The 9542-nt window shown below is 34.2% G+C and overlaps 1 pseudogene across 1 annotated transcript; it reads left to right on the forward strand.

Annotated features, from left to right (window-relative positions):
* The first annotated feature begins 2571 nt into the window (after window positions 1-2571).
* Window positions 2572-5647, forward strand: LOC143603841 (transcription factor MTB3 pseudogene; annotated as a pseudogene). The gene is made up of 2 exons (XR_013148147.1): window positions 2572-2655; window positions 4023-5647. The product of XR_013148147.1 is annotated as a transcription factor MTB3 pseudogene (transcript).
* Window positions 5648-9542: the final 3895 nt, after the last annotated feature.

Below are 9542 nucleotides of genomic sequence, written 5' to 3' on the forward strand. Positions count from 1 at the left end.
TCGAGTTAAACCCGGTCTTAAAAAAGTTGGTTTGGCTGGTTTTGTGCTTGGTTAGATTGTAAGAACTTAGAAGAAAAAGAAGTGGAAGCTAATGGATCCAAATAATAATAGAGAGTTAAGCTTAAAACATTGAATATGTACTTTGCCTACAAGATGTTAAAGTTGGGATAATTTGAGTGAGTCAACCGAGCGAGCCAACCTCGACTCATTTACATACCGGGCAAAATTTGATCAATTGTTGCAATTGTTGTGATTTCATCTTAGTATGTGTCTTTTATCGGTTTTTATCGTTAAGTAATAATATTCCGACTTCTTTAGTCTAAATTTTTCCATCATTTCGCACATTGTAAATGAATTTATGTAGTTTGTTAGTAAAGTGAATTAAGTAAGATTATACAAAGTGTTACCAACTCCAACCTAGATGTGATTATATTTTATTCTTTTGTATTCAAATCATTTACATTGTGTTTATGATAATAATTAACCAATCATTCACCTTGTATTCAATACGAGCCATATTCAATATTAGCCATTTGCTCTTTATGCACTCGACACCCTTATTTCCTTGATAATTGATAGTCTTTGGTGGGTAGGCGATAGACGCATAATCTTTCATATTTGATTCATAGATCGAAGTGATCAAAGACCAAAAGTGATTATTTTTTATAAAGAACTAATAATTATTTTTTACTCGTTTTTTATTTTTATTTTTTTGAAAGTTTTATAAAGGTACAAGTATAGTTTAAACATTTATATAAATCGGATGCGGCTCAATGGTAGAACACTCCCTTTACAAGTAAGAGGTATGGGGTTCAAACCTCACTATCACCAATTTATATGGAAGATATGAGGGATGACCCTGGCTTGCCAGGGTTCGAGTCCTGATCTCACCCGGTTTTACCGGCTCCTCGCTGTCGTGCCATTTGGCGGGCGTGGGGGTCGGGTTTTATCCGGTGAATCCCTTAATAGGTGGACCGCTAGGGGCTCCGTCCGTCCGGACTAGTGGTCGGCTCAGGCTATCTTTAGCCAATGGGAGTCGCGTACGAAGTACCCGGCGTTACTTAGTTTGTCGTTCAAAAAATATAGTTTAAACATTTATACAATTTTCTCATAAACATGTGTTGGTTAAAGAACTAGTAGTAAAGAAGGGCCCATAACACTTATTTCTCATCACATGTTTCTTACTCTTCCATTGCGAGGCTATAAATAGAAGTTAATATTTTGTCATCCAACAAGTGATTGTATACCACATATGGTACATCTTATTTATTGTATTAAATTAAAGGTCACGAGGCATGAGGGACAATAAGTAATGTAATTATGTCCATCATATTCATTATTTATTTTCTCACCATAAAAAAACATTATAAACATGCATAATAAAACACAACCTTTGTAGTAAACATTTGAGTATTACTAGGGCCAAGACACAATTCATAGTTAAAATGTTTGCAAGATGTCAACATGCTTTTCGACATTCTAACTATTAGTTTGTTGTTTTGCATGTCAAACATCTTGTTTTTCTAGATTTCAATTTTATCCCTTATTTATTAAATAATATGCATTTTTAACCCATTCAGTTTCTGTTTAATTTAATCTTCTTTGATAACTTACGCTTGTTAACAAAAAAGAAAAAAAAACAGACAGTTGTTTTTATTTATTTATTTTTGTTTCGACACTTCCGGCTTATTTTGTTTAAAACACAGTTGTATTCAAAATAAAGCACCGTGACAAACCGGATTTTGACTGAACAACATCGATACCAATATTGGTATTACTAGAAACAACACCAATATATGTTTTTATGGTTTTTGATCGATGTAAAACACATGCTAACATCATCGTAGGCATATCACAGCTTTAAACTTTCGGTTCTCTCGTTCATCTGTTACAACAAAGTATCAATACCGTAACAAACATAATCGAACACATCGATCATATTCCCTCGGCGGGCACGGGAGCATTTTGACATTTCAACATAAGTTTCCCGAAAACAAAGTTATACTCAAAATATTTTTTTTCCAAATTTTGGTACCGTAAACTATACGAGTGTCAATACCCTTTTTAGGATGTTCGCTCACGTAAGAAATGAGGCTTCGAAGCTCTTCTCCATAACACCCTATTGTGATTTAAAGCTCCCGGAGCACACAAATGTATATGTGTGTATGAGAGAGGGGGGGGGGGGGGGAGTAAAAAGCATGATGATGTTAGTCGTTCCAAAGCCCCCCCCCCCTTCCCTAAACAGTGCCTCTCGTTGGGGTTATGCGCCTTCCGCGCCCCAAGGGCTCCCATAGCGAACTGTCTTAGTATATCATGACTTTATTTTTCTCGACTTCTCTTTCATTTACCATAGTTAACGCGTACCGTAGCAAACCAAACTAATACCAACCGAGTTCATGTTCAATCCCCGCCGCAACATTCGAGTTTTGTCAACTAACAAAACAAACCTTTTAGAGGACTAAACATGTAAACTCATCACCCCATGTTTTTGTTATTCTATCCATCCACACGTTATAATAATAAATTAAATTAAACACTACCATCAGATCTAAACCGCCTTTCTTTTTCTTTCACTCACATGGTTCACGAGCATCTACACTTCATCTTTCTCCACCGTTCTTCCGATCAACCCACCGATTATTCTTCAATCTTCAGGTACGATTCCAATCTTTTAACAATACCCACCAAAACCCCCAATTTTCCCGCGGTTTTTTAAGCTTAATTTCGTATAATTTGGTTCAATTTTAGATCTAGGGCTTTGATTGTATCTTATTGAGTTGGTTTTTATGCAATTGATTTGATTTGAGAATGAACCCATGTGTAAAGTTTTGTAATTTGATTGATTTGATCGTGGGTTGTGTTGCCATAGCTTTTGAAACCCTAGAAATTTGAAGTATTTGTTGGTATGATTTTGAACTGTTTTGTTCAATTGTGTTTGTGAACTTCGATAACGCGTTCGTTTATGTTCGTTAATGTTTGTTCATTAAAGGTTTTTTAATGCACAATTCATTAGTGTTATGTTATTACCTATAAAGTAAGAATATATATGAGTATTATGTGATTATAGTTTATAATGTATAACATATAAAAGTATGAATATGTTTGTTACAAACACACCAATACCTACTTGGTAGCCAGACTGAAAAATATATATGAGTATTATGTGTTGACTGTAATGGTTTATTATATTGATCGTGTTGACTGTTTGGTAAGGCTGGCATAACAGGTACGACTCGACACGACAAGACATGATTACCTGTGGTACTAGACACGGACACGACACGATAACTAATCCTGCCGTTTTTATGAACATGAACACGAACCTGTTTAGAAACAGGTTATTGGAAGGCATGTTTAGGGACATGATACATATTATATTTGTGGCGAAATAAAAGTTGCCAAAAGTTTATAAATACTTTAGTTAATAACTTAATACATATCAATCAATCAATCAATCATGCCCAGTAAAATCCCACCGACAGCAAAGCTATAAGTAGGGTCTGGGGAGGGTGGGATGTAGGCACACCGTACCTCTATCCAAAGGGATAAAGAGGTGGCTTCCAGAGAGACCCTCGGCTCTAAGTACATGTGTATGAAGCAAAATAAAGGAAATCAAAGTTTAACAGTTATATAAAAACTACTACTAATTATAATAATATTAATAATAAGATCACAGTTTAACAGCTATATAAAAGCTAATAATAATTATAATAATAATAATAATATATGTAAGGGAAATACCATTAGGTCGAGGCGTAAGGTAATTAAAGCATATGCCATATATTTTATTTAATAAAAATAAAAAATTGTAAACAGGACTAAGCAGGTGTTTAACTTGTTTGGACACGAATTTCTATGTCTTAAATGTGTCGACCTGTTTTAAGACACGAAACCTGTTAAGCTCAAGCCCCAACTTCTTTAACTTCGTGTCGTTTCGTGTTGACTAGTTTGTGTCTGAAATTGATAGTTCTAATACTTTATGGATTCTGATTAGTTGCCGTTTTTGATTTCTTTAATTTCAGATAATCATCAACAAAGATAAACACTAAGCCTTAAATTCATTTTCACCAGATATGGGAGACCGATTTCGGTTAGAAGAAGAAGATAAGGGTATGTTAGAGAGTGTTATCGGTCATGAAGCTTTAAACTTCTTGTTATGGTCAGCTTCAAATAAGGTTCCTGATGAATTTAGGTCGAAAACAAGGGATTTAGGGGTCCAAGATTGCCTTCACAAGATTTTCGAGGGGTTGGATTGGAACTACGCGGTTTTCTGGCAAGTTTCAAATTCGAAATCTGGTAAATCGGCTTTGATTTGGGGCGATGGGCATTACAAAGAGTCAAAGGGGGCCGATGTTAGTGAAAAACGGGTCGAAAACATTAGAAAAAAAATGGTTCTTCAAAAGATTCATTCATGGTTCAAAGGACCCGAAGAAGGAAACCTTCAGTTAAAAATGGATTTGGTTTCCGATTTGGAAATGTTTTATTTAACTTCGAGGTTCTACCTATTCCCGTTTGATAAACCGTCTAGCCCGTCTCAAGCATTTAACACGAGCCGACCCGTTTGGGTTTCGGATGCCAAAAGTTGTCAAGAACATTACCAGTCAAGATCCTTTTTAGCCAAGTTATCCCGGTTTCAAACCCTAGTTCTCGTTCCCGTTAAAAGAGGAGTTTTGGAAATCGGTTCGTTTAAGTCGATCCCAGAAGACCAAAGCTTTATTACGTCGGTCAAAACTTTGTTTAACGAGTGCCACCCGAAAGCATTACCAAAAATATTTGGGCAAGAATTAAGTCTTGGTGGCGGTGGTGCAAAATCCGGTCCGATTAGTATTAACTTTTCACCGAAAGTCGAAGACGATTTGGATTTGGATTTCGGTGGTGAATCTTACGGGCTACAAAATCGTGTTTTTTCCGGGAATTCGTCAAACGGGCATAGAATCGACCCAGGGATGAACCACGTGATCGGTGGAGTATTGAATTCGCAACCGGTACTATCGGGTCTCGACCAATCTAATCAAGATTCAAACTTTCTGGATCGAAAACCAAGAAAACGAGGCCGGAAGCCTGCTAACGGGAGAGAAGAACCGTTAAACCATGTAGAAGCCGAGAGACAAAGACGCGAGAAACTAAACCAAAGATTCTACGCGTTACGGGCCGTGGTCCCAAACATTTCAAAAATGGATAAAGCATCGCTTCTTGGTGATGCGATATCGTACATAACCGATCTTCAATCCAGGATAAGAATCTTGGAAGCTGAAAAGGAAGTCAACTGTCAACCCGAGGTTGACTTTATGACTAGGAAAGACGACTCGGTTGTTAGAGTTAGTTGTCCGATAGACGATCATCCAGTTGCATGGGTTTTAAAGACGTTTAAGGAACACGAAATGGTAATAAACGATACGAATGTTTCGACTACAGATAACGGGAAAGTGATACATACGTTTTTGTTTCAAGGCGTTGGTGGTGCGGGTGCTGCAGAACAGTTGAAGGAGAAGCTTGATTCGGCTTTTTCAGACTGATTCGCGCGTTTAAAGTTGTTTGTAAGATAAAATCTTGCTAAATCTTGATATGGGTATCTTTTATTTTTTGCAAGTTTTTTAGTTTTGACTACTTGTTATGTAGATCAATGTGTTTTCTGTTAAAGAAATCTATAGAATTGTTGGATTTTAGTTGTCTTTTTTGGTAGATTTGAATTGGGGTTGATAGGAAATTGTGAAAATTATATGAAACCAAGAACATAAACCAATCATATGTTCTCTTAATCGGGCTTATGTTGGCTTCAGAGATTGGCTTATACCGCTAACTGTCACTTGACAGCCGTTGTGCTGCCACAAGAGCGAAACTCTCTGGTGTAACAAACGGTGAGACGAAAATTGGGTGGGCTCGGGATTCGAACTGACAATATCTTGAGACTTAACTAAAATATTTCATTGTCATAATCTATTAAAAGTGATACAAGTGGGGATCGAACTTGGGTCTCTACTGAAAAATCCAAGCCTTTTTATCACTGGCCCACGATGGATTTTTTAGTTTTTTAGAACATTATGATATAATTTTTTTTTGGAAAACAAAGTCGTATTTAATATTAAATAATTTTTGTTATCACAAAATAGGGTTTGACATTTTGTTAAGTATGGTACGATATGGATGCTGACCGAACAAAACGCATACCGGCATTTATTTTTATGGTTTTTGATTCCGATGCAAATTCGTTTCGGTAAATTTTTGTGTTCTTGCAATAACTAGTACTGAACTAGTGTTCAACCATCATAATCAGTGTGATATTCGGTATGTATCGATTCTCATATTCGGTTTCAATACTTTAGTACGCTATCCATCTTAAAATTGCATTCAAAATAAAGTATCGATGGAATATAATTGTTAGGGGTGTTCACGGTCCAGTTTTCGCGGATTTTAGGTCAAACAGTAAACCGAACTGTTGGTGACGTTTTATATTTTTGTAATCCAAAACCGAACCATAGAACTCTTAAACCGAACCAAAGCAAACCGTTTGTAACGGTTTGGTTTCGCGGTTTGGGGCTTTGAACTTGTTGTGCTTTTATACCAGATGTCCAAAATGAGCCACTTCAACAAACTAGTTAACGAAAACTAGGTACATGAGCGATTTTTAAAGGGAAGCAATTTAAATAGAAATTTAAATTTAAACGCAACTTTTTAAACAGTTAGTAATACACTAATACTTACCGTGATAATGAATGGGAGAACTAGCTTTTAAAACCTTTTGATATTTAACGTTTAATTAGGTGTCTAGAGTTTAAAACTTGGTATTTCGAAAATATGAAAGGTCTGCGGGTTTACTGAGGTACTGTGTTAAGATTTGAGAATGTGAAAATGGCATAACGCGCTTTTGATGCTTTGAATTTTTAATTTTTTATTGTTTTTCTATCATTAGTTTGCCTTTAATAAATATGTTTACTCTCTTGAGATCAAATAACGATTTTATATTTTATGTTTATTTAATATGATAATTTGGTTGATGAAACCATAAACCATAGGTTTTATATATTAAATGATTACGGTTCGGTCCGGTTTTATACGGTTTATTTTTGGTATAAACTGTAAACCAAACCGTTCGGTACGGTATGAAAATATTAAAACCGACCGACCAAAAGTTAGGATAAAACAACACCCCTAATAATAATTATGCACTTTGAACACGATAAAATTTATATTAATAGTTCTTTTAATATGGACATTTTTCTGCTACGAACTCGCAGGTGAAAGTTACTTATTGAATTTCATAAACTAAAATATTATATAAAACATAATAAAAGTCCAGCCATGTAAAACACGTATGTCTTACCGAAATTTGAAGTCAACTTTTATCTATTAATTCTTCTTGTCACTTATTTTCCATGCATGAGTTGGTGTTCCATTTTAGGAGATACGTATAACTAACGTTATGGGTTTAACTAAGTAAAATAAACGTTTAACATGTAATTTTAGACAACCTAAGTTTTTGTTTAAAATGCCTTTTTTTGAAAACTGGTGAGTATAATAAGTTTATAAAAACATTATTTAATAATTAAAAAAAAAAGATTTGAGAGTTTATGAATGAAAGGGTACATACCTAATGTCTTTTTATAAAAATTTTGCATCTTATATATTGTAACGTTAAGTAAATAACTAGTTTCAACTCGATTAATTCGAAAATCGTATAACCTAAATTATAAATAAAATTTGTAATTTGATTCATTTTCACTTATACATCAGTCTCCATCTCATACCCTAATACCCGTACCCTAAATTATAATAAAAACTCATATATGAGGGGTTCACTATTCGTTTTCATCCTATATTTTAATGAGTTTGTGTGTGAAAAGATGTATTATTTAATTGATTATTATTAATACAAAGTATAATTTATGACATTAGACCCTATAGTTTTCTTTAGTTCAAACATAGATTTAGTTATAAATTGATAACTTGGTCTAATTGGTGTAAATTTTCTTTGTTGTAGTGGTGGTGTGTTTTTTTTTGTGTGCCTTCCTCGGAGTTGTGGATGCTGGTCTATGGCTTCGGCCTTGTTTATAAATGTTCACGGTTCGGAAAAAGAGCATTTAAATTGGGATACCTATATCATTTATAACCATATATTTTGAAAAAATTCATGTTTCTTTTAATCATTTTTTCACTTCATTCGAATCCATAAGAGCATTTTACATTGCTGACAAATGTAGCATTCATACAATACCAACCGAACAAAACTCTGGCATGAATTTATTTTTATGGTTTTCGGTTTCGATTCGAGTCAGCTTCGGTATTCTTACACTACCAGTAGTCCAGTACTGTGTTGTACCGCCATAAACTAGTAAGGTATTCGCTTTGTCATTTACTAGTTTTTAGTTTTAGAATAAAGTATATTTTGATATTGTCGAAATATATTTACGCACTTCAACTACCGCACGATATTGAAAACTATATATTTAGACAAAGGACAACTATAAATTCTCTTCACCATTTTTTTTTTCAAAACTTGGGTTTTAATTTTATAAAACTTTATATAAAACATACCTAATTAAAATTTGTTTACATGCAATTATAATTATTGAAATATTACAACCATTACGACTAAGTAGTAAGTACCACTTTCCAGCAGTCTACATTCAAACTTCAAACCAATGACTTCAATCTCAAGTAACCTCTAACATCCGACAATGCATCCTATAAATATAACCTCTCTTTCACTCTCAAACTCATTCCAAAACAACATTAAATAAAACACAAACAACCATGCAAAAGCAAAACATTAGTGTTCTTGATGTGGCAACAATATTTGTGTCACTAGTTGTATTGTTAACCATGGTGGAGTCATGCAATGCAAGCCATGGGACCATGAACATGAACCAACCTAGCCTTAGGCTCGCGCTCTTACCGTCTCTTGGCCACTCCCCTCCCCACTCTCCTGGAAATGGTTGCGGTAACACTCCTAACGGTGGAAATTCATGCAAATTGCACGTTGACGAGAAGGCATTCGCAAGCCAACGTGTTTATGTTGCAAGCGTAACAAACCGGAAGTTGATGATGTGGTCTCATGGTGTTTAAGATCACAAACTAAATAATAAATCATGTATCAATTCTCAAGTGAACTACTAATTATGCTATTGTCTTTAATCTTTATTCATATATATATATGTATGTATTCTTTAGGTTTTTATTCATATTTGTGTATTCATTAGGAATAATTTGGGGAATTTTGTAGTCTCGTATGATTCTTATATAGTTAAAAAATAAGAGAATAAATGTTTTTCTTGTTTTGTTGCCATAGATCTATTTTTGTAGGTTCAATCAAAATAAAAATAAAATCTTAATTCTTTTTAAAAACAATTGTTTTTTTGCATATACTATAAACCATACGTCTGGGTTAAATGACTTAAATCACCGGTTTCATGAATAAAAAATTTAATAAAAAGAGATGAAGGTTAAAAAAAATAGGGGAATGTTAACGTACAAATGAAATTGGCGTGCTAAACGTGAGAATCAAATATGGTAATTATATATACAAGTATAGTAATTATACAATT

The sequence above is a fragment of the Bidens hawaiensis genome, unplaced genomic scaffold, assembly GCF_021521415.1.
Source record: "Bidens hawaiensis isolate Kalapana, Puna unplaced genomic scaffold, B.hawaiensis_p1.1 tig00062976_1, whole genome shotgun sequence".
In the NCBI taxonomy this organism is placed as follows: Eukaryota; Viridiplantae; Streptophyta; class Magnoliopsida; order Asterales; family Asteraceae; genus Bidens; species Bidens hawaiensis.